We start from the raw sequence: 27,500 nt of genomic DNA, 5'->3' as shown, positions 1-27,500 counted from the left end.
GCTGGATAATCATGTCCCACAAGATTTTATATTGTTCATTTTCAGCAACCCTTTCCAGTTGGTGCTCATATAATTTCCCACTTCTGCTCATGTCATACTTATGAGACAGCTTCCAGTGAACCAATTATTATCATTATTATGGCTTTGAAATCTTCAAAGCCACAGTCGAACCAATTCTACTATATGGCTCAGAAACCTGGACGTTATCAAAGAAGCTTGAGAGGCGGTTGGATGGAACCTACACTCGCCTCCTTATGAGAGCTCAAAATCTCTCGTGGAAGCGCCATCCAACCAAAATGCAAATATATGGGAAACTACCACCTGTGTCATCTCTTGTGAAAAGTAGGAGAGTCCAGTTTGCTGGACATTGTTGTAGAGATGAAAAAGAAGTAATTTCTACTCTTCTCCTCTGGAAGCCATCTACTCGCAATACCAGAGGGCACACACTCTCCTACCCTGATGTAATCTCCAGGGATACAGGCATCCAGCAACAGGACCTCCGTAATGCCATGATGGACCGTGAAGTCTGGCGTAGCATGGTAAATTCCATTGTCTCGACCACGGTCGAACAATGATGATGATGATCATTATTATTGAATGAGAGAGCAGTGCATGCCATCAAAGTGACACTGGGGTACAAATATACAAAGCCCCAATATACCCATCATGACCACCCATCTGATAAGGGTACCCCAGGCACATGCACCACAATTATATGCGCATGATATGGTGATCTCATATCAAGATAAACATACACATAACCTTGCAGCTGGGGTCCAGTTAGAATTTTCTTCAGTTTGAGTAGCCCATCCAGCTCCAAAGGTCCCTCAATAAGGTTTGTTTAAGGACGATGAATGAAACACCCATGTTTCCAAAGGTGAATTACAGATGCCCAGGGTGTTGGGAGCAGATGCATTGTCATGGTGAAGCAGTCACAATTTGTCCTTCCACAACTTTTCTCATGCACCGAGTGAAGCAAACACTGCAGGATTTCTTTGTAGACCTGCTGATTGAGTGACTGGTCCTATGGCAAGGGCTCACTGTAGACAATGCCCATAAATCACACAGCACACCCAGTCCCATTACTTTCCGGGCAGACCTCATATACAATGAGCTTCTTTCAGTTTTCATCTACAGGATCCACTCACAAGGCTTTAGTTGGCCCAGGGCTATAGTAGAAAGCACATGTCCAGCAAGGCACCACACAGTGGGACTGAACACTAGACCACATGGCTGAGAAGCAAACTTCTTGACCACATGGCTATGCCAGCACCTACACATATATATATATATATATATACACACACACACACACCACACACACACACTCTCTTTTACTTGTTTCAGTTATTTGATTGCAGCCATGCTGGAGCACCGCAGGACTTATTCTTTGTAAGCCTAGTACTTATTCTATTGGTCTCTTTTGCTGAACCGCTAAGTTACGGGGACATAAACACACCACCATCAGTTGTCAAGCGATGTTGGGGGAACAAACACAGAAACACACATACATATACACGACAGTCTTCTTTCAGTTTCCATCTACCAAATCCACTCGCAAGGCTTCGGTTAGCCCGAGGCTATAGTAGAAGACTGAACCCGGAACCATGTGGTTGGTAAGCAAGCTACTTACCACACAGCCACTCCTGCACCTATATATATATATATATATCACGTGATCACCGTGACCGACCAGGCTATCAGATGTTGCTACACATCGCTGGTCACAATGCGCTTTGCATTGTTTTAGCCTTCAAATGATGCCACCCCGCTGGCCAACAGAAGAAAGAGTGAGAGAAAGTTGCGGCGAAAGAGTACAGCAGGGATCGCCCCCCCCCCCCCCTGCTGGAGCCTCGAGGAGCTTTAGGTGTTTTTGCTCAATAAACACAATGCCCGGTCTGGGAATCGAAACCGTGAGTCCGCTGCCCTAACCACTGGACCATTGCGCCTCCACACACACACACACACATATATATATATATATATATATATGCATACAAATACCACATATGAAGATGAAATAAAAAAGACTTTCTCAAACACTGATCAAATAGATAAATCAAAGGAAAGTGAGAAAGCATACCATCACCACCACCAACAGCAGTACCACCACCACCACCACCACCACCAGTGTGCAGATATTTCTGAAAAAGGTCAGAAAGCAGGCAGACAGAGAGAGACCAGTGGCGAGATGGAGAGGAGGGGTTTGCTTTCTGCTTTCTTTTCTGGGAGATTAATCTTTCTAGCATATATGTCAAGTATCCAAAATGCCACATGTGTGCACGCATGAATGTCTGTATGTGCATGTCAAGGCATGTGGAGGATATACAAAACACGAGCATAAGGTCGTGAGTTCGTTTCCCCGGCGGTGCATTGAGTCCTTCAGCAAGACTCTTTATTTCATGTTGCCCCAATCCACTCAGTAAGCAAAAATGAGTTGTATTTCAAAGGGACCAGCCTTGTTACATTCGGTGCGCTCTGCTGAATCTCCCTGAGAACTTCGTTGGGGGGTATGCATGTGCATGGAGCACTCGGCCACTTGCACGTTAATTTCATGAGCAGGCTGTTTTCTGTTGCTCGGATCAACTGGAACACACATCACTGTAACCAATGGCAAGCCAGTAAATGCATATGCATGTGGATATACCATTATCTTCATTATCATCATCACATTCCTTGCCACATACACACACACACACACATATATAGTAGTACTGTAAATCCTCGAGTCTTCTTCTTTCTTCTTGACTTGAGACAGCATTCACCCGGGGTGGATTGAGCTAGCTTCATTCATCCTCAATGCTGCATCTCTCACAAACGCTGACCAGACCTGGCGATTTGTTGCTATGTCACTGGACAAGGTGAGCCATCACACTTGTTATGTCACCGAACAAGACAAACCATTACCCTGTTGTTATGTCACTGGACAAGACAAGCTATTACACTGCCCAATTAGAAAATGAAACAGGTAGAATATTTGATCTGGTTATGGTCAGTTTAAATGCTAAGGATTTAAAGTGTTTGCTTCACAATCATGTTCAAGGTTTGATATTAGTGCATGGAACCTTGGACAAGTTTTTTTGGTCTTCACCTCAATCCAACACAAGCTTCATAAGTGGAAACCTAGATGAAGGAATCTGTGAAGCAGTGTCTGATGCCCCACACTCGTTTCTGTTCTTGCGTGGTTAGACTTAATGGATCAATTCGTTAAATATCACCACCACCAACCTGCCAGTTGGGCGTCTTTAGAGCTAATTCTATTGCAAGAATTCAGATGCAGTCATGGCTATGGGGTTAAGCTTGCTTTACAACCACATAGTTTTGAGTTCAATTCCACTGCACAGTACCTTGGGCAAACATCTTTTACTATAGTCCTGGGCCAACTTATGCCTTGTGAGTGAATTTGGTAGATAGAACTTCTGTGTCTGTTGCTGTCAGTGTTCCCTATCACTGCGTAACAACCAGTGTTGGTTTATTTACATCCTTGGAACTTCAGATGTGCAAAAATGAGACCAATAGGGTAAGTATCAAATTTTTAAAAATAAGTACTGGTTGATTATTTTTTTTTTACAGAAGCCCTTCAAGGTAGTGCTCCAGCTTGACTGCCATCTAATGACTGCAATGAGTAAAAGGTAAAGGCCAGGTGTGAAGTCCTGTGATCTATTTCCCTCCAATACCACCACAACTGCTACCATCCCCACCACTGTCACCACATCCACCCCAACCCCGTTACTACCATATCCACCACTGTAACCACATCCACCACTGTCACCACATCCACCCCCACCCCCGTTACTACCATATCCACCACTGTCACCACATCCACCACTGTACCACATCCACCACTGTCACCACATCCACCACTGTCACCACATCCACCCCCACCCCCGTTACTACCATATCCACCACTGTAACCACATCCACCACTGTCACCACATCACCCCCACCCCTGTTACTACCATATCCACCACTGTAACCACATCCACCACTGTCACCACATCCACCCCCACCCCTGTTACTACCACATCCACCACTGTAACCACATCCACCCCCACCCCCGTTACTACCATATCCACCACTGTAACCACATCCACCACTGTCACCACATCCACCCCCACCCCTGTTACTACCATATCCACCACTGTAACCACATCCACCACTGTCACCACATCCACCCCCACCCCCGTTACTACCATATCCACCACTGTAACCACATCCACCACTGTCACCACATCCACCCCACCCCTGTTACTACCACATCCACCACTGTCACCACATCCACCCCCACCCCTGTTACTACCACATCCACCACTGTAACCACATCCACCACTGTCACCACATCCACCACCTCTGTCACCTCCACCACATTCACAACAACTAATACCAGAGGTCTTGCTAAAGGTCTTGGCCACTGCTTTTCTTGCTTTCTCTGAAGTCATAAAAAAGAAAACGAGGAAAAAACGTCCATATGGAGAATAGCCAGGTGGGTGGCGGTGGTGGTCTTTTAACCAGGCAGTGCAGTAAGTCTAACAGCAATACACAAACATTTGTGTGTGTGTGTGTGTGTGTGTAATGGTAGGCACTATGAAAATATTTGGCTTGTTGCAACTTGAAGTCTGCTAAAACTTGAAATAACATTTAGCTTTATGTTTCTTTCTCTCTCTCTCTCTCTCTCTCTCTCCAACTGTTTCATTTGTGGCTTTTAACTGTTTTTTTTTCTATTGTATATTTGTTTTCTACTTAAGGTGGAGTGGGTGGGTATGTTTTTATATAGATATATACATGCACATAGGTATGTTTATGTATATGTGTGTACATACATACACATACATATATATATGTGTGTGTGTGTGTATGTATGCACACACACACACACACACACACACACAATAGTAAGCACACAAATGCAAAACAAGGTAGTGAAAAATAGTACTCGAATACCAAAGGTAGAGTAATGTACTGTTTATTAAAGCCGGAAAAAAATCTTCACAAACTGTTACACAGTTTCATGTGGCTGTCCATTGGACAATTGCAGTGATACAGTATCATCGTAACTGTCCAACGATCAGTCATGTGAGACTGAGTAATAGTTTGTGAAGATCGTTTTGGGCTTTAATAAATAGTGTGTTTGTTTGCGTGTGTATATCATCTTCATCATTTAACATCCGTTGTCCCTGCTGGCATGGGTTGGATGGTTTGATTGAGCTGGCATGCTGGAAGGCTGTGCCAGGTTCCAGTCTGATTTGGCATGGTTTCTACAGCTTGATGCCTTTCCTAATGCCACCCACTCCAAGCGTGTAACGGATGCTTTTACGTGCCACTGGCATGGGTGCCATTTGCGTTACACCGGTATCTTTCACGACTGTAATTTTGCTCAGCTTGATGGGTCTTCTCAAGCACGACATAGTGCCAAAGATCTTGGTCATCGTCTCTGTGAGGCCCAACACTCAAAAGGAACTCAGCCACTTTGCCTCCATGAGGCCCAATGCTCAAAAGGGACTCAGCCACCTCACTTCAGTGAGGCCCAAAACTCGAAAGGCACCCAGCCACTTTGCCTCCATGAGGCCCAACGTTCAAAGGGAAGACCCATATATATATATATATATATATACACATATATGTATATATACATATTATATATATATATGTATATATGTAATCATCATCATCATTGTTTGACATCCATCTTCCATGCAGGCATGGGTCGAACGATTGACAAGAGTATAATGGCTTGCCTTCTCCAGTGACAGAACAGTGTAGCAGCTTGTCTTTTCCAGTGAGATAACAACAGCATAATGGCCTTGTATTGTCTAGTGACACAACAACAGTGCAACAGCTACACGGTCTTGCCAAAAGTTTATTCAACTATCAAACAATTTAAACAAATTCACATTTAAGCCTTTGGTGCTTAAACCAGCCACATCTGAGCTCTCACACCTACCCTACAATGTCATTGTAGAAATAAATAATCAAATTATCAAAATCTCAAAGATATAAGATAATGCACGATTAAGCCAAAAACAACGTGGATAAATAGGGATTACATTTGACAATAATCTAAATCAGTGATTCTCAACCATTTTTTGCCTGTGGACCCCTTTGATTTCTGTTTTACTAAGGTGGACCCTCCTAGGCATTTGAGGTTTATGCTTGCAATAGCTGGTTCTTCCGGTCAAACTATCGTATCTCCAGCTGCTTCAAATGCCAAGATATCAAAATTTGTCAAAGTGCAGTATAATGGTTTAACATTTTATGAAAGTGTTGTAAGTCCCACATACAACAGTTTTGCAAAAATGCTTCTGACTGAAAGTAACATGCATGGAGTTCTGATTTTATGCACCCAACAAAGTATTATTGTTAAGCTGAAACTGTTGCTATTGTAAAAAAAAGAAAATGGAATGGTGAAACTATTTTTTCGTTTTCTGAAGACAAAAAAAAAAAAAAACCTTTTGGACTTACAACACTTGTATAATAACGATATATATATACATATATATATATATATATATATATATATATATATACACACACACACAGATACATACACACACACACACACAGAGATACATATACACACACACACACACACAGATACATACATATATATACACACATATACCTATATATATATATATATATATATATATATATATATATATACACACACACACACAGATACATATATATACATATATATACACATATATATAAATACACACACATACATATATATACATACACCCACACATTTGATTGTAGAAACCACAGATTCTGTATCAGGCATTCTTCCTAAGTCTTCCTCCTCTAACACAGATAATAACCTAATATTGATTCCTGGGCCAAATTCTTATGGTTTCCCTGTTGTGCTTTGTGTTTTACCAACTTTGGTGTCAGCATGAAGCATTGATTTAATTATCTTTCTCATTAACAACCTGCCATTAGCACCTCATTATTATCAGCAAAAATAACAGGTCTGTCTGTGAGCGTGTGTTTGTGTGTGTGTATTCGCATGCATGTACATAATTGGTTTGTGCATTTGCATGTGCACTCCTGCGTATGTTCGTATATGCGCATTTGTGTATTTGTGTATATGTGTATTTGCATGCATTTGTGTAGGTGTGTCTACATTAAGTGTCTGCCGATAAGATGTGTGTACGCACACGTGTGCGTGTGATTACAGAAATTAAATCTAAAATTAGAACAGAGAATCAATGACTACATCTGTATTACAAAGGTGGTTAATGACCTTAATTAATAACAGGGTAGAAGGAGAGAGAGGAAACCAAGGGAATGATATAAGGTGGGCGGCAGATGGGGAAAAAAGAAGAGGAAGAAAAACAAACAAAAGAAAAGGGAAAAAAACAGAGAGATAAGGAAGGTGGGTGTAAAGGAAGAGAAGGAAAAACAGACGGGGAAATATAAGGATCAAAAAAGGTTTTGCTTGAATGACCCTTTCAGGATTATACTGTATCCCAATTTGGGATAAAAACCACGGATAAGGAACTGTTGGTATAGATCCAGAATGAGCAATAAGGTTAATTTTGTCATTTCTCCAGATGTTTCTTCTTTTTTTTTTTTTTCATTTTTTATTCTTAACATAATATAACGAGCAGGATGCTTATTGATTGGCAAAATTAATATGCAGATTTTCAAGTATTTGCATGGCTATGCGTGATTACACACACACACACATATTTGAATATATATTCGAGAGGGTGACCAATTCAAAAAAGGGTATGTCTTGCCACTTAGAAGAAATAACTCTGAGAGTGAATAAACATTTAATCCATAATTGTTTATCAGTAAAAAGTAGCTTGATGGACTGAGGATTACAGAGAGAGAGAGAGAGAGATAGAGAGAGAGAGAAAGAGAGAGAGTGTGTGTGTGTGTGTGTGTGTGTGTGTTAGATATAAGAGTGTGCTTCTCTTTCAGGTTTATGATTTTCTACCTGGTCAGCTCTTGTCAAACTGTCCATCCGATTGCTAGTATGGAAGGCGGATATTAAGAAATGATGATGAGGAGGATATATAAATATACAGGGTGGGCCAAAAGTCACAAGAAGAATAAGTTCAATATGCTCCAGAAATGTAAAAGGCATGCTAAAGTTTTTCTAAAACTAAATAAAATAGACAAAATAATGATGAATAAAATAAATAATAATAATAATCCTTTCTGTGGAGGCACGTGGCTTAGTGGTTAGGGTGTCAGCATCATGTGGGCGACACGTTGTGTTCTTGAGCAAAGCACTTCATTCATGTTGCTCCAGTCCACTCAGCTGGCAAAAATGAGTAATGCTGTGATGGACTGGCGTCTTGTCCAGTTGGGGAACACATATGCCATTGAAACCGGGCCCATGAGCCTGGCTAGGCTTTAAAAGGGCGCATTTATTTTTATTTATTTTATTTTATAATCTTTCTACTAAAGACACAAGACCTGAAATTTGAGGTGAGGGGACTAGTCGGTTACATCAACCCCAGTGTTTCACTGGTATTTAATTTGTTGACCCTAAAAGGACAAAAAGTGAAGTTGAACTCAGTAGGGGGGGGGGGTAACAAATTCAAGAGTTGCCCCTACCTACACTACTGCGTTTTCTTTCTTTCTTTCTTTCACATGCACAACCCTAACCCTTTTAATACCAATCCGCCTGAAAAAAGCCCCCAAGGTTCTATGATTCAAATTTCCTGTTTAACTAATGATTTTAATTAAAATCACCCATCAATTCCATGCTAAACCATATTAACCCTTTAGCATTTAAACGGCCATATCTGGCCAAAAATATTCTGCCTGTTTTATGTTCAAACTGGCCAGATCTGGTCTCTCACACCAACCCTACAATATTGTTTAAAAAATTAACAGCTACCTCATCAAAATCTCATAGCTACAAGATAATGCATGATTAATTCAAAACAATGTAGATGAAGAAGCATTAATTTTGGCAGAATAATGCGAACACTAAAGGGTTAAAAAAAATTTTTTTTAAACAGCTTAATAACAAAGTTATTTTACTAAAATTCTACTAAATTAGTTTCAAAATTAATTAAAATGAAGGTAGCAAATTTCGACTGAAATATAGTAACTGAGAGTTAAGCTTTTTTTCTCCACCAACATGGTGGAAAATTTTTATGCTTTGAAACCATTCTCCAAGATAATGCCAAGCTATAACTACATGTAGTGTTTCTGCCTTAACGGTCTTCCCCTTTGTTTCTTTACAATTTTTCTCTAGCTGTTTGCTTTCCTTTCCTGTGTAATGAAGGACTTATGTCCGAAACACTGAAGAGAATTTTTTTTTTTTTTTTTGCATTTTAATTTCAAGAATGAAACAACTATCATTGTTATTCGATTTTATTACCTCTGTCTTAGCGAAGGTGGAGGTATTGTTTTCAGTCATCTTTGTTTGTTTGTTTGTTCGTGGACAAGATATCTCAAGAACTGCAGTATGGATTCGGATGAAACTTTCAGGGATGTTTGGCCTCATGACTGGCACGAACTAATTAGATTTTGGGATCGATCCAATACCAGACAAGGATTCTGGATTATTTTTCCTGTTTTTCTTACTTAATTTTTGAGAGTGGTCGGGTTCATTTTTAGTATTCTTGTTTGTTGGAGGAGTCGAGTTTATTTCAGATATTCTCATTTTAAAAATCATCTCTGGCTAATCGTTGAGAGGACATTGGTGTTGCCTTGGCAGAGGTTTGTGCTCTCTGAGTGCTCTTGTTTCAAGCGCATTGTGACTAGCGATATGTAGCAACATCTGATAGCCTGGTCGGTCACGTGATATATATATATATATATATATATATATATATATATCATGTGTTTGTCCTACTACTACCAGCACTTGACATCTGGTGTTGGTGTGTTTACATCCTTCTAGCTCTGTTCATCAAAAGAAACCAATAAAATGAACACCAGGCTTTAAAAAAAATAAGTACTTGGTTCAATTTGACTGACTAAAATTCTCCAAAGCAGTGCCCCCATGGGACCATAGTCCAACAACTGAAACAAATAACAGATAAAAGGCACACACACACACTATTGTATTATATATCTGTGTCTATCATACATATACATACACACGTGTGTAAGAGTGGTGAACATATAATTCGGGACAAAAAAAAAGAAGAGAAAACAACAACAAAAAATACCTAATCAAATATAAAGAAAACAGGAAATCAAAAGTCAAGCAATTTGATTGGACAGTAGATTAGACTGTATGATTGGTCTGTATTATTGAAATTATATGATTGGGTTGTATGATAGATTGCAATGGAGAATGAATAAAATAAATAAAAATGACAAAAAATAAAAAAAAACCCAACTAAAACAGAATATGAAAAATTGATTGGATAACTGACAAAATTGACTGAAAAAAACCTATTATTGCTATTTATTATTTATTGTTGCTGTTTTTATATTGTTTTGTTATTTTGTTATGCAGTTGTTGCTCTTTCATGTACTTGTTCATAAGTCTATTGTTATCAGGTGGCACACTGGCAGAATCGTTAGCACACAGCATCGTTAGCTTAGCAGCATTTCACCCGTCTTTATGTTCTGGATTCAAATTCCACCCGAGGTCCAAATTTCCCTTTCGTTCTACCAGGGTCGATAAAATAAGAACCGGTCTCTCTCGTTACTCTTTTACTTGTTTCAGTCAGTTGACTGCGGCCATGCTGGAGCACCGCCTTTAGTCGAGCAACTCGACCCTGGGACTTAATCTTTGTAAGCCCAGTACTTATTCTATTGGTCTCTTTTGCCGAACCGCTAAGTAACGGGGACATAAACACACCAGCATCGGTTGTCAAGCAATGCTAGGGGGACAAACACAGACACACAAACATACACGCACACACACACACATACATATATATATATATATATACACACACATATATACGACGGGCTTCTTCCGTCTACCAAATCCACTCACAAGGCTTTGGTCGGCCCGAGGCTATAGTAGAAGACACTTGCCCAAGGTGCCACGCAGTGGGACTGAACTCGGAACCATGTGGTTGCTGAGCAAACTACTTACCACACAGCCACTCCCATGCCTACAGCACTGGGGTCGAACTAGTCAACCTATCCCCCCCCCACCAGAAATTGCTGGCCTTGGGTCAAAACTTGAAAGTGATGTTCTATTAATCAGTAAAGTGGAGAGCTGGCAGAATTGATCGTATGATGGGCAAAATGCTTAGCAGCATTTCGCTCATCTTTACGTTCTGAGTTCAAATTCCACCAAGGTCAACTCTGACCTCCGTCTTTTTGGGGTCAATAAAATCAGTACCAGCTGAGCACTGGGGTCAATCTAATCAACTTATCCCCGCCCCCTCCAAAATTGCTGGCCTTGTGCCAAAATTTGAAATTAAAACTGTCATTGCTATATTAAGCTGGTAGAATCGTTTGCATCATGGACATATGCATGTTGGGATATATATACAAACACACACACACACATATACACACACACGAGGGGATACTGAAAAGTTCATGGCTTTGGATAAAAGAAAATATAGGAGCATCAGTTAATTATGATTTTACCGACCATATTCCCTTCTCAGATTCGCACACTTATTGCAGAAGTCTTTCAGTTTTTCTAAACCTTGTAAAAGAACATAGAAGGTTGGGCCTCCAACCAAGCCTTTTGTGAGACCCTTAAAGCCAGGAACTTTTCAGCACCTGCTCATATAAGAATGTGTTTTAGTGCTCGTTTATATTTCTGCTCCCTCAAAAATATTGAACTACAAGTGGTGGTGATGTCATTTCCCTAATTCACAAATTATACGGTCTCTGCGCTTATGAAGATGTGTGGAATAAGAGACCAAGCGATAGTGACGGGGGGCATTGGAGTTTAAAACACTGCCTCAACATATATTTGTCTAACCCTTCGTTTTGGAAGTCACTTGACCCTGTTATCTCCCCTACTATCCCTCTAGCGTCTAACATCTGACCTCTGCCTGAAGTCAGAACGCCATGATAGACCGTTAGCTCCTACACGCATTTTTTTCTCTCCTTGTTTCTTTTCAGTGTATCTTTCTGTCTAAGAGCATAGGCTCGAAACGTAAAAGACTTGTTCTATTTCTATTCCTGAGCGCCATACTAATACATTTGTTTGTTTGTACTCCACCTGCCTTCGTCTTTTGTTTATTTTCGTAAACCTTCCCGTTATATATATAACAATTGCAGCATGGAAGGTGTTTATAAGCCATTTACGAAACACACGAAAAACATTAGATTCACTTCAACATTTAAATTTAATTTGTCAAAATATTTTCGTCGCTTTGAGATCGCGACCTGTTCACTGATAAAATTCCGTGCTGCATCTTGGAATTTTGTCAGCGAACAGGTCGCGGACTCAAAGTGACAAAAATATTTTGACAAATTAAATTTAAATGTTGAAGTGAATCTAACAGATTTTGTGTGTTTCGTAAATGGCTTATAAACACCTTCCACGCTGCAATTGTTTTCGTTCCAGCATACGATCTCAGATCAGGTCACTAGCTATGCAAGTACATCTCTGTAATATATATATATGTACACGCACATACTTTATATATAGAGAGAGATACACACTTTATATATATATATATATACATATATATATAATAATAAATATTAGGGAATAAATCCAAATTTACAGGGAAAATCAAAATTGCATAGAAGGTCTTAAAACCACCTGATGAATGTCCATTGAAGTGACAAGAAACGATCGTAGTGGATATCTTAATTAATCTTAATTATATTTAATTTATATAAAAATTTTTATGTATTGGATTAAGTCTTTCTTTGTTTGATTTGCATAATAGTGGTTTTGTCTCTAATTAATATTTTATATATATATATATATATATATTTCACATTCAAGAGTTATTTGTTTCTAACCAGTATAAAACTGAAGAAACCAGGAGTAACAAAAATGTGTTATGGTGGTCACAGCAGTAATAATAATTATTGTAGTAGTAGTAGTAGTAGTAGTAAGACAGCAAAGTATGGAAGTGAAGTCAGCTGTGACCAATAGGCTTTGGGGAAAATATTACAAAAACCTAGAAATAATAATGATGATAATAATAATAAATAGTTGTAATCATAAGTGCCTGATGGTTGAATGAAATGAAATGTATAGATAAATCGATAGATAAAAAAAAAAAATTCTGAGGGTGGTGGCCACGAGGAAGGAGATAGAGAGAGAGAGTCAAAGAAACAATATTACCAAGGAGACAGGACACTATTGAAAGACTGTGTACAGAGGTGGTAAGGGGGGGGGAGAGAGGGAGGAGGAGGGAGGGAGAGAGAGAGGACAATCATAACAGATGAACAGACAGACGTACAGGCAGGTGGCCCGGACGGACGGACAGACAGACAGACAGTCATACAGGTAAGCAGGCAGACTATCGGACATGTTTCAAACAGGAGACAGACAACAAAGCCAGCCAGGTTGATAACATGCTGGCGGAAGAATCAATGGCTTATAAAATATAAATGATCGATAAAATAAATAGCAGAGAAACGAGTGTGGCGGTGTGAGTGGGGTGTGACACAGGTGATTGTGCCTCTCTCCACCAAACATTTGTGGCTTTAGGTCTGAGAGAAACCATTATTTAATTACTTTATTTATCATTAAAGGCGGCAAGTTGGCAGAATCGTTAGCACGCCTGGTAAAATGCTTTGTCGCATTTTGCTCATTTTATGTTCTGAGTTCAAATCAACGTGCCTCTCCACAAAACATTTGTGGCTTTTACTTTTTACTGATTTCTTGTGTGTTGTGTTCTTGAGCAAGACACTTTATTTCACGTTGTTCCAGTTCACTCAGCTGTAGAAATGAGTTGCGACGTCACAGGTGCCAAGCTGTATCGACCCTTGCCTTTCCCTTGGACAACATCAGTGACGTGGAGAGGGAAGGCCGGTATGCATGGGCGACTGCTGGTCTTCCATAAAAAAAAAAAAACAATCTTGCCCAGACTTGTGCCTCAGAGGGTAACTCTCTAGGTGCAAACCCATGGTCAGTGTCTGACCGAAGGGGGTCACAAAAAAATGTACAGCCTGATACTTTGTAATCTGTCGCTATAATGACCTCTCCATCAGTCACTCCTTTTGCAAATAAAGCAAATCACTGTTCCTGATAAATGGTGTTGGCTTGTTTATATCCTGGTAACTTAGCAGTTCAGCAAAAGAGACCGATAAAATAAGTGCCAGACATTAAAAAAATACATGCTGAGATTGATTTGTTTAACCAAACCCTTCAAGGTGGGTGATGCCCCAGCATGGCTGCAATCCTATAACTGAAATAGGATAAAAGACAAGAAAGATAAAGAGTCCAGGGACAGTGATCACAGGCAAAATACAGGTAGGGGTCGATCTGAGCCAACCCTATCGCACTAGCTATGTTGAAGAGGAGAGGCAGATGGACAAGTTTTGTTGACTTTGTTGTTTTCTAAAGGTTTATTTATAGTTACTGATGTTTGTTTATTTTCCAAAACCAGACACTTTACACCGTATGGGTCAGACAGACTGAAAAACTAGTATACAGTGGCAATGGTAGCTAGGGTGGAGGGAGTATGGCAGTGTTTGATGGGGATAGGGGTGAAAGCATGTGGGGGAGTATACAGGTAGACTGATCGATAGATTTAGAGACAGACAGGTGGTACACGGTGGTGGAGGGATAAACAGATTTATGGGCGGTGGGGAGAGAGAAAGCCAGAAAAGCACCATTGGGATGAATGGATCAATTGTTATATAGAGATGGAAAAATCAATAAGAGGGGACAGACAAGCAGGTTAAATAGGAGGGGACAGACAAGCAGGTCAATAGGAGGGGACAGATAAGCAGATCAATAGGAGGGGACAGACAAGCAGGTCAATAGGAGGGGATAAACAAGCAGGTCAATAGGAGACAAGCAGATCAATAGGAGACAAGCAGATCAATAGGAGACAGACAAGCAGATCAATAGGAGACAAACAGACAAATCAATAAAAGGAGACAGACAAACAGATCAATAGGAGACAAACAGACAAATCAATAAAAGGAGTCAGACAAACAGATCAATAGGAGACAGACAAATAGATCAATAGGAGACAGACAAACAGATCAATAGGAGACAGACAAATAGATCAATAGGAGACAGACAAACAGATCAATAGGAGACAGACAAACAGATCAATAGGAGACAGACAAACAGATCAATAGGAGACAGACAAGCAGGTCAATAGGAGACAAACAGACAAATCAATAAAAGGAGACAGACAAACAGATCAATAGGAGACAGACAAATCAATGGAAGGAGACAGAGAAATTGATAGGAGATGGATCAATCAAAGGAAATATCTATGAAAGAGACTTCTTAAAAAATTAACCAAGAGGTCCATATTATCTGTAAGTCACGATGTTGTAATCCTCAGACCAACTAAGGACCTTCAACCTAAGTCACACAACCAGCTAATTACTATATTAGTCCTTTCCCTTTTTTAATTAACAAATGTCCACTGGAATGTAGATAATGAAAACAATGTCACAGTTTAAATGTCAGAAAAGTCTTGCATAGTTTTACTGTTCCACTTACAGACGTGTACGTGTGTGTGTGTGTGTGTGTGTGTGTGTGTGTGGTGTGTGTGTGTGATAGGCTTCTTTCAGTTTCTGTCTATAAAAATCATTCACAAGGTTTTGATTGGCCTGCAGTTACAGTAGAAAGAAAAAGCTTTCCCAAAGAACCACAGAGTGGAAGTGAACCCTGAAGCATGTGGTTGGGTGCAAGGTTCTCACCTCACAGGCACACCTTGTCATGCCTATGCATGTATGTGTGTGTGTGTGTGGTGTGTGTGTGTGTGTATATATATATATATATATATATACAGATACACACATACATAGTGACCAAGACGTTTGGCGATGTGCTGTGCTTGAAAGGACCTGTCAAGCCAAGTGCTGTTGGCATGTAAAGAACACCTTTTGAGCGTTGGGCCTTTTGATTTAATTTAATAGCTCTTGAATTACTGTGTATATCAAATTATATATGTCATTACCAGCGTCACATCGTTACCAGTGTCGCCTTGCTGGCACTTGTGCCGGTGGTACGTGAAAAACAACATTCGAGCAAGGGCATTGCCAGTGCAGGTGGCACATAAAAAGCACCATTTGAGCGTGGCCGTTGCCAGTACTGCCTAACTGGCCCTCATGCCGGTGGCAAGTAAAAGCACCCACTACACTCCCGGAGTGATTGGCATTAGGATGGGCATTCAGCTGTAGAAACTCTGCCAGATCAGATTTGAGCCTGGTGCACCCATCTGGCTCACCAGTCCCCAGTCAAACCATCCAACCCATGCCAGCATGGAAAGCAGATGCTAAACAATGATGATGATGATGATGAAGAAGACAAGCTTCTTTCAGTTCTCAACCACCAAATCAACTCACATGTCTCTGGTTGGCCTAAGGTTACAGTAGAAGACACTTGCCCAAGTGCCATGCAGTGGGGCTGAACTCAAAACAATGTGGTTGGGAAGAAAACTTTTCTAAGCGCACAGTCACACCAGCACCTAATATTCATATAACAAACACAGACTGCAAACAAAGAGTTTCTACATGAGTCGCATGATCAGTTTCATTACAACTGTGAAAAATCTATAAATTTCTGCCCCTCCCCCAGCAACCCTCTCCCCAACCAAATATAATTCTGGTCCATCAGAATTACCAAAAATTGTGGTAAGAAGCTTGCTTCCCAACCACATGGTTCCAGGTTCAGTCTCACTGCATGACACCTTGGGCAAGTGTCTTCTACAGTAGCCTCGAGCTGAACAAAGTCTTGTGAGTGGATTTGGTAGATGGAAACTGAAAGAATCCTGTTGTATGTATGTATGTATGTATGTGTGTGTGTGTGTGTGTGTGTCATTGTCCCCCACCACCACTTGACAACCAGTGTTGGTGAATTTACCAGCTTGTAACTTAGCGAGGCTCACCAATGGAGAAGTTCTTAAGCAGATAAGGCCGAAAATGTCGCTAGTAGCTGGGATCACCAAGCATAGATTGGCATATTTCGGTCATATTATGCGGAGAAAATCCCTGGAGAAGGACATCATGCTCGGAATGGTCAGTGGCAAGAGAGGAAGAGGCCGACCAAGAACCCGCTGTCTTGACACCATCAGGAGTGATACCGGAATGGACATGGCCAATCTGAAGGAAGTGGCCCAGGATAGAACTGACTGGAGGACACTGATCCAACGAGTGACTGAGAGTCGACTTTGACTGAGCGATTTGGCAAAAGAGACCAACGGAATAACTATCAGGCTATCAAAAAAAAAAAAAAAAATCAAAAGTACTGGATTGATTCATTCGACTAAAAGGTCTTCAAGGTGGTGCCCCAGCATGGCCACAGTCTAATGAAAAACAGATAAAAGAATAAAACAACAAGAAAAGGTACCATAGAATCACAATGTCAAACTTACATTGATGATGATGATGATGGTAGTGATGGTGATGGGGGGGGGTTGATGCAAAATGGATGGTAGCTAGGAACATTTAGTTTCTTTGTGGTAACCTGACTTTGCACAAGCAATAAAACACTATGGTTGTCTTATGTCATCTCAGTACTCAGCTGGGGGGGGGCATGAATAGAGGTATCCCAGCTGTGGCCATCTAACCACTTTACAACCCCACCCCCCACCACCTCACAACACTGCCACCATTACTACAACTACCATTCATCACCAACACCACCAGTACAAACTTTCATAAAAAGCCAACAATTGTTGTACAAGTGAAGTGAATCAAATGAAAATTTTTTGAACAAAAATAAATGAAAAACTCAAGTTTAATTTTGTTTTGAAATTTAAAAAAAAATTTTATTTGGAAAAATTTTTTTCCTTTTTTTTTCATGGGAGAAAGCAAATAAAAAGATTCAATGTTATTAGAAATAAGAAGAAAAGAAGAGGTAGAGAGAGAGAGAGAGAGAGAGAGACGGAGAAAGAGAAGACAGGGAGAGAAAAAGAGTGTAGGAAAGATAGAGAGGAGAGAGAGAGAGATGGAGAAAGAGAAGACGGGAGAAAAAGAGTGTAGGAAAGATAGAGAGAGAGAGAGATAGAGAGAGAGAGGAGAGATGGAGAAAGAGAAGACAGGAGAGAAAAAGAGTGTAGGAAAGATAGATAGAGAGAGAGAGATGGAGAAAGAGAAGACAGGGAGAGAAAAAGAGTGTAGGAAAGATAGAGAGAGAGAGAGAGAGATGGAGAAAGAAAGAGAAGACAGGGAGAGAAAAAGAGTGTAGGAAAGATAATAGAGAGAGAGGAGAGAGAGAGAGAGAGAGAGAGAGATGGAGAAAGAGAAGACAGAGAGAGAAAAGAGAAAAGAGTGTAGGAAAGATAGAGAGAGAGAGAGAGAGAGATGGAGAGAAAGAGAAGACAGGGAGAGAAAAAGAGTGTAGGAAAGATAGAGAGAGAGAGAGAGAGGGGAGAAGAGAAGACAGGAGAGAGAAAAAGAGTGTAGGAAAGATAGAGAGAGAGAGAGAGATGGAGAAAGAGAAGACAGGGAGAGAAAAAGAGTGTAGGAAAGATAGAGAGAGAGAGAGAGATGGAGAAAGAGAAGACAGGGAGAGAAAAAGAGTGTAGGAAAGATAGAGAGAGAGGATGGAGAAAGAAGAGGAGAAGACAGGGAGAGAAAAAGAGTGTAGGAAAGATAGAGAGAGAGAGAGATGGAGAAAGAGAAGACAGGGAGAGAAAAAGAGTGTAGGAAGATAGAGAGAGAGAGAGAGATGGAGATGGAGAAAGAGAAGACAGGGAGAGAAAAAGAGCGGAGGAAAGATAAAGAGAAAGAGTGAAAGTGTAGACAGATGGGGAGGGGAGAATAAAGCAAGAAAGAGAGGAGTAAAGTGAGAGAGGGGAGAGGAAGGGAAAGTGTATGAAAGATGGTGAGTGTTGAGAGATAGAGAGGAGGGAGAATGTAGCAAGAGAGTGAGAGGGAAAAAGAGGGAGTAAAGTAAGTAACAGAGGGAGAAAGAGAGATAGTGAAGGAAGGGGAAGGAGAGAAAGTGAATGAAAGTTAGAGAATGAGAGAAAGAGTGAAAATGTAGAGAGAAGGGGAGAAGAATGGAGAGAGAGAGCGAGAGAGGGGAGAAGCAGGAGTAAGGGAGAGGGAAGCAGGAGAGAGAGAGGGGGGAGCAGGAGAGAGAGAGGGGGGAGCAGGAGAGAGAGAGGGGGAGCAGGAGAGAGAGGGGGAGCAGGAGAGAGAGAGGGGGAGCAGGAGAGAGAGAGGGGGAGCAGGAGAGAGAGGGAAGCAGGGGTGAGAGAGAGAGGGAAGCAGGAGTGAGAGATAGGGAGAGGGAAGCAGAAGTGAGAGAGAGGGAAGCAGGGGGTGAGAGAGAGGGAAACAGAAGTGAGAGAGAGGGAAGCGGGAGTGATAGAGAGAGAAAGAAAGGGAAAGTTTTGAGCAAAACTTGTTTATCCGGAAATTTCCAGATCGTTTGAGTGCAGTGTGAGTGTTATTTGGATACAGAACTGGCGGGTTTTCGCTTTTTTTTTAACTAACTGTACAATGTGTGTGTGTGTGTGTTGGACAACACACACTCACATATACACATACACACACATCTCCAACATATCTATGTTGTCTACAAAGGCACTGGACCACAATAACAAAGAAACAAATGATTTAGTGGCCTGGAACACAACACAATACACACACAAACACATCCTAAATGATGAAACCTACTACTGCCACCACCACCACCACTACCACCATTACTACTACTACTACTACTAAATGATTTCTTTATTAACCTCAAGGGTTTGCATGAAGAAAACCATTATGCACAGTACAGGACAAAACAAAGTGTGTCTGTGTGTATGTGTGTGAGTGTGCAGTGTTATGAGGGTTTTGCATGTGAACAGCGCCAACAATTTTTTAAAAAATCAACAATGTGTGATCCTCAATAGACGCTTGAGGGCTGCTCATGGAAAAAAAACCCATATAAACCAAGGGTACCCTGACTTTTGGGCCAAGTGCCTTTTTTCTTTCCTTTCCTTTTTCCCAACTTACAGGCATATGCTCAGGGCAGGCCTGTTCACTCACACCATTCTCGCCACTTTCATTCACCTTTTAGCAAATTGGCTACAAGACAACACTTCCCTCTTTCTCCTTATTTTCTTCTTCAAGTGAAACTTGAAGAAGTTGATCAGGGATCGGCCAAAGAGAAAAGCGTTTGACTTCAGCCCCTTCAATCTCGTCCACCATACAAGCTCTTTCGCCATGGTCACCAAGCATATAAATACAGCCTTTGCTTCCTGAGTAAAGGAAGGCGGTGATGATGATAATAATAATAATAATAATAATAAATGCCCTGATACAGTACCAGGCAGTGGCTCTCATGGCTTCTGATCTTAACTGATTGGAAGTGTTATCATGTACATTGTTTTGTCTTGGTATAAAAGATAGGCTACAGCAAATATTCTGCTCAATACCACAGATTTGCTTGTCAGCTACTTGACCTTAACCGGTTGAGCATGTCCCTTAGTGGCTGACGATATATGCATCTCTGACCACAAGCAGTAGTAGTGGGGAGCATCATAACCTTGTGTTGAGGGATTCTTTGGGGTTTGAATGATTCACCTCTGGAAACATGGGTGTTTCGTTCAACATCCTTAAACAACCCTTATTCAGGGACCTTTTGAGCGAGATGGGTTACTCGACCAGAAGAAAATTCTAACTGGGCCCCACTTGCAAGGTCATGTGCTGTTAATCTTGATATGAGATCACCATGTCACGCACATATGGTTGTGATGCATGTGCCTGGTGTACCCTTATCAGACAGGTTGTCATGATGGGTATACTGGACTTCGTATATTTTACCTCAGTGTCACTTTGATGATATCGCATTGGGTGATAATATCGCATCCAGCATGCCCACATTCAAATGACTGAAACAAGTAAAAGAGTAATGAAAAGGATTCAGAGATAAAAAAAATGGTTGAAAAACCCTGGTCTAGGGCAATATTAGAAGACACTTGCCCAAGGTGCCATGTAGTGGGACTACACAAATGACCACAAGCTTCTCAACCAAACAGCCACACCTGTATACTAATACACTATCATCAACAATGTTGTGCTTGATAATGTTTGTATATTCAATAGCACTGTGTAACACATTAAAAGCACCCAGCACACTCTGTAAAGTGGTTGGCATTAGGAAGGGCATCCGTCTATAGAAACCATGCCAAAGTAGACTGTTGTGCTCCGAGTAGACTGTAAACCTCCTGGCTTATCAGCTCCTGTCAAACCATCCAACCCATGCCAGCATGGAAAACAGACACTAAATAATGATGTTTCATAATATAGCATTGCACTTCATACCATTGTATTGTGTCTTTATGTAACATAGTTCATAATGCTGTTTTATACAATTTATAATGTGTTATCTTTCATAATGTTAACTTTAATAAAATTATGTTTTGTTTCTTTTTTTGCATTATGGCCTGTTTTGATTTAATTTGTCATTTAAAAAAATTTTTTTTTTTTTTTTTTTTTTTACTCTAAAGGAACCAAACATAATTTAGTTTCATTTTCTTTTATGCTAACAAAACAAACTGGTTTGGCTACAATACTAAAACAACTTTTAGTCAAAACATTAGTTCCGAACAAATATTGAAAACCTCAATTTTTTTTTTTTTTTTTTTTTTCCAGCAACCAAGAGAAAGTGTGCATTTTCCACTGGACTGAGCAGGATTAAATGACAAAGGAATATTAGGTGCCACTTTGGCGTGTCTGTGAATAAGCTGTATAATGATGTAGAAATAGTGTTAGATGTGGAAGGAGAAACTGTGAAATTAAAGAGATAATATTTACAACAATCCTGATATCCTGTGGTAAAATATCAAGTAGCTGTTACATTTCATAATACTATAATGATATGTGGAGGTGCAATGGCCCAGTGGCTAGGGCAGCGGACTTGCTGTCATAGGATTGCGGTTTCGATTCCCGGACCGGGCATTGTGAGTGTTTATTGAGCAAGAACACCTAAAGCTCCACGAGGCTCCGGTAGGGGGTGGTGGCGATCCCTGCTGTACTCTTTCGCCACAACTTTCACTCTTTCTTCTGTTGGCCTGCTCGCTTAGCCAGCGGGGTGGCATCATTTGAAGGCTAAAACAATGCAAAGCGCATTGTGACCAGCAACGTGTAGCAACATCTGATAGCCTGGTCGATCATGATGATAATGATATGCCATGGCTGCAATGGGTCAGTGGAATCAAAATATATACTATAGCTACGATATTTCTAGAAAATATTACAATAATATACCACAGCAGTAATTCCATCCATCCATCGTCTCTGCCCGCTATTTCTGGGAAGGTTGTGGAGAGTCTTCAGACAACTCCTCCATAGAGTCCTATTAGAAGCAACCATCATTAAATTTCTCTGCTGGATTCCCAAGCATGACCGTCATATCCAACCATTTTGTTCTTGGTCTACTCCTAAGTCTCCAGCAGATTGGCTCGGTTTAAAGAATCCATCTTCCGACTCTTTCCTATGACATTGTAATCATTTGTCCATAGAACTAGATCTGTGACATCTCAATGTGAAGAAAGAGCAGCTCAACCTGAAGAGACCCCTTATCTCTGAGCTATGCACCTTGTAGAATAACATTACTCCAGGGATCCTACAGAGGAATTCCATTTTGGCTGCTTGTATTCATGATCATGTTTTTATCCAACATTCATGACCATAGGTAAGGATAAGCAGGAAAACTGAATTGAAGAAAGCGAGTTTGGCTTTTTCGCCAACTGTTCCTCTTCAGAAGATCAAATCCTGGGCCTAGCACATTACCATGCCAGTACATGCAATTCTAGCATCCAATTCAACCACCTGATTCCCATCACTTGCGAATACAGCCCTAAGATAAACTTCCATAACTGTGATATTTCCAGAAAATACTCTAATAATATCCCATGGCTGTGATGTTTCTACAAAATGCTACAACAAAATTCCATGGCTGTGGTAAATATAATCAAATCTGGGCAGATGGATGATAGCTTCAACTGTTGGTGGGTTATGAACACAGAATTTCAAGGGATGTAACTTAATACTACAATGTGATTGTTCTTATTCTATCAGTCTCTTTTGGCTGAACCTCTACATTACAGGGACGTAAGCAAACCAACAATGGGTACAAACACACACATACACACACACACACACACAATATATATAATTATATATGACAGGCTTCTTCCAGTTTCTGGCTACCAAATCCACCCAAAAGGCTTTGGTCAGCCTAAGGCTATAATAGAAGAAAACATTTGCCTCAATAAACTCAATCCAACCCATGCAAGCATGAAAAAGTGGATGATAGCATTTAAAATGATGATCGACATCTGTGTTTGTATGTATGTGTGTAGATAGAGAGATAGATTGAGTGATGGATATGATGGATAGGTAGGTAGAGAGAGATAGGTAGAAAGAGAGGGATAGATTGAGTAATGGATTGAGAGAGATAGAGAGATGGATGAATGGATGGATGGAGAGAGAAAGAGGAAAGAGAGAGCAGTAGATAGGTAGATGTGCCATGTAAAAAGCTCCCATCCTGGGCCACATAAGAAGCACTTATGCCAGCCCATTTGAGATGCACCTGGCATACATTGTGAAGGTGGTTGGTTTTAGGAAGGGCATCCAGCCATAGAAACCATGCTAAATCCGAAAAGCTCTATCTGCGACGATTTCAACTCAATCGAAGGAGAGGGGCCTTCTCCGTCCGGGTTGCGGATCCGTGGAATAAGCTGCTGATGACCGCTCGGTTCAAAGTCTCTCTTGACTAGAAATGGCCTGAACTCTTTGCATGAACACCAACCAGTACATAACTCCATGTCCTCCTACATGGCCTTGCTTTTTGCTTTTTGCGCCAAAAAATTAACTTAACTTAAATCAGACTGGAACCTGGTCCAGCTCTCCATCTCTGGGGGGAAAAAAAAAAACAACAAAAAAAACATCCAATCCATAGAAGCATGGAAACCGGATGATGATCACACACACACACACACACACACACACACACACACACACACACACACATGTACATGTATACATGCATATATAGTACTTGAAGCAAATGTGTAAATAATAGTGTTTGCAGTCACTGCTGTCCCCGGGGAATTCCCTGAACAAAGTGGAGAGGACAATAGCCCTTTACTGGACAACAGAAGTGTTCTGAAGTAAAGAAATATTACAAAGGAGGGCTGTGTATACATAAGTGTTTGACTGACGTGGTGGTGGTGGTGGTGGTGTGTGTGTGTGGGGGGGTGATGATAATGATGATAGAATGCAGAGTTAAAGAGGAGAAAAAAAAAAACTATAAATATAAATCGTTAAACAAATTCATATCCAGAACAGCGAAAGACTGGATTCTTTAATTAAAACCAATGAAATGCAGAAATAAAAACTAAATAATACCGAAAAAAAAAAAAAAAAAAAAAAAAAAAAAAAAAAAAAAGAATGATGATGGTAATAATGATAATGAGAGCAGAGCAGTGATGACGATGATGATGACTTAATGAACAAATTAAAAGTCTTTTTGTTAATTTCCATCTGATTTATTGCCAGATTCAAAGAAAGATTAAAATATATAAAGATAAACTGCTACTCTCTCAAATATATATACACACACATATATACATACATACATACATACATACATATATATTCGTTTTTGGATTTGGTTTGCGAGATTCTTTGTGAATTCCTGTGTTGAGGCATATTTTATTGTGTCTGGGGAGAGTCATTCTCTTTTAGTACCTTATTACTTAATACATATTCATACATACATACATATACTCACTTTTACTCTTTACTCTCTTTTACTTGTTTCAGTCATTTGACTGCGGCCATGCTGGAGCACCGCCTTTAATCGAGCAACTCAACCCCGGGACTTATTCTTTTGTAAGCCCAGTACTTATCTATCAGTCTCTTTTGCCGAACCGCTAGGTAACAGGTACATAAACACACCAGCATCGGTTGTCAAGCAATGCTAGGGGGACAAACAAACACACACACGCATATATATATATATATATATATATATTATATATATATATATATGACAGGCTTCTTTCAGTTTCCGTCTACCAAATCCACTCACAAGGCATGGACGGCCGGGGCTATAGCAGAAGACACTTGCCCAAGGTGCCACACAGTCGGACTGAACCCGGAACCATGTGGTTGGTTAGCAAGCTACTTACCAGACAGCCACTCCTGCATATATATATGATTCATATATACATACATGTATATATATTTTTTATTGCCCACAGGGGGCTAAACAGAGGGGACAAACAAGAACAGACAAAAGGATTAAGTCGATTACATCAACCCCAGTGCGTAACTGGTACCTATTTAATTAAACCCGAAAGGATGAAAGGCAAAGTTGACCTCGACAAAATTTGAACTCAGAACGTAATGGCAGATGAGATACCACTAAGCATTTTGCTTGGTATGCTAACGATTCTGCCCTATATATATATATATATATATATATATATATATATATATATATATATATATATATATATATATATATATATATATTATATATATATCGTACACACACATACAGAGGTGCAGGGTGTGTGGTGTTGTGGTAAGAAGCTTACTTCCCAACCATGTGGTTCCAGGTTCAGTCCCACTGCGTGGCACTTTGGGCAAGCGTCTTCTACTATAGCCTCAGACCAAGCAAAGCCCTGTGAGTGGATTTGGTAGACAGAAACTGAAAAAAGCCCATCATTCATACATGTGTGTGTGTGTGTGTGTATATATATATATAATATATATACATATACACACACACACACGTATATGTATACGCGTGTGTATATGTTTGTGATACTGTGTTTGTCCCTCCAACATTGCTTGATGACCAATGCTGGTGTTTACATCCCCGTAACTCAGTGGTTCGGCAAAAGAAACCGATAGAATAAGTACAAGGCTTATAAAGAATAAGTCCTAGGGTCGATTTGTTTGACTAAAGGCAGTGCTCCAGCATGGCAACAGTCAAAATGACTGAACCAAATAAAAGAACATTCTAATTCATGGCTTCCATTTCAAATATTTACATTCAACAGAAGATTACTGCACAAAAACGGCTTCAAGCACCGTATCATTATTTTATTTGCCTTTTTGCCAGATCACCGTGTTTTAATTATTTGCATTATTTTATTTTTTTAAATCTCTTTTATTAATTTTCTCCACTCGACTCTTTCAATCACCACCACCGCTACCATCACCATAGTCGAGTTAAATTTCAAGCTAATTCTAAAAGAAAGAAAAAAAAAAAATGATGATAGTCTAGAAGGAAGAAAAAAAAAATTTAACAATCAGTTTTACTGTTTGCCCAAGACTTTATTATTTCATATTCTTACGGCATTTCCAGCAGTTCTTTGTGTTCTGAGTTCAAATTACACCGAGATCAATTTTGTTTTGCACCCATTCAAGGTTAATAAAACAAGTAGCAGTTGAGCACTGGGATCGATGTCATCGACTTGCCCCCTCCGCTAAAGATTTCTGGCCTTGTGCCAAAATTTGAAACCATTATTATTATTACCTCCGCCTTCGCTAAGGCGGAGGTATTGTTTTCAGTTGCATTTGTTTGTTTATCTCCATGTACATATGCACACAAGCACATGCATACGAGCGCACACCTGTATATGGGTATGCACATATCCGTGTGCATACATACAGTGAGCAGATGCATATGCACACTCACAAGGCACCACCATATTTGTCCGCTGCCCCTAATTGCCAGCAGTGCCTCCGCGAAAAACTGCGTATCATATACCAGCCTGCAGTATCCCTTAACAAGAAATATGAGGTAGCATCTTGCTGTCACCACAGGTACACCCTTCTGGTAAATTTCAAGCTCTTGACCCAGGGCAGTACTACCTCCACCAGGCACTTGATGTAGGCTTCCGTGTTGAGTGTGAGGATGTGTGGGAAGATAGAGGCATAACATCACCATCACAGGTGATCACTCCAAACACCATGTAGTTGACTGGAGGTTTGATTTTTATCATTCTGAGTACATGTTTTGGAGACATGGCAAGCCAACGGTTGTTCTGTGTGTTCAACATTTGTTCGTATTGGAGCTTCCAGTACAAATGCCAGGTAGTACAGCGTGTCATCTCCAAATTTCTGGCAGAGCCTATTGCATCATGGTGGTGTTTTCTCACAGACAGTGCCCAACTGACCCTACTATACTATGTAGTTGACAAAATCAAAAACAAACAAAGCACATGCACGAAATTAAAAATATAAATGGCAACAATTTATCCCTCACACCCTGTGATATATAAAGATAAGATAAAGATCCTTCCCAAGTCTTACAGACTCATGGGGTCAGATTCCAGGTTTCCGCAGCATACATATTATTGGTTCATCGCAAGATTACTGATTTTTGCTAGCTGAGTGGACTGGAGCAACATGAAATGGAGTGTTTTGCTCAAGAACACAACGCATCACCCGGTCCAGGAATCGAAACCACAATCTTACAATCA

General features: G+C 40.3%; 1 protein-coding gene across 2 annotated transcripts in view; it reads right to left on the bottom strand.

The window, feature by feature from the left end:
• The window catches only part of LOC115224336 (ankyrin repeat domain-containing protein 13D), a 75,050-nt gene that overhangs the window by 46,986 nt on the left and 564 nt on the right, over nt 1–27,500 (bottom strand). The window lies entirely within an intron of this gene.

The sequence above is a fragment of the Octopus sinensis genome, linkage group LG25 (assembly GCF_006345805.1).
Source record: "Octopus sinensis linkage group LG25, ASM634580v1, whole genome shotgun sequence".
Taxonomy (NCBI): Eukaryota; Metazoa; Mollusca; class Cephalopoda; order Octopoda; family Octopodidae; genus Octopus; species Octopus sinensis.
Note: the sequence above shows the minus strand (reverse complement) of the source record. Positions and strands in the feature narration are given on the sequence as shown.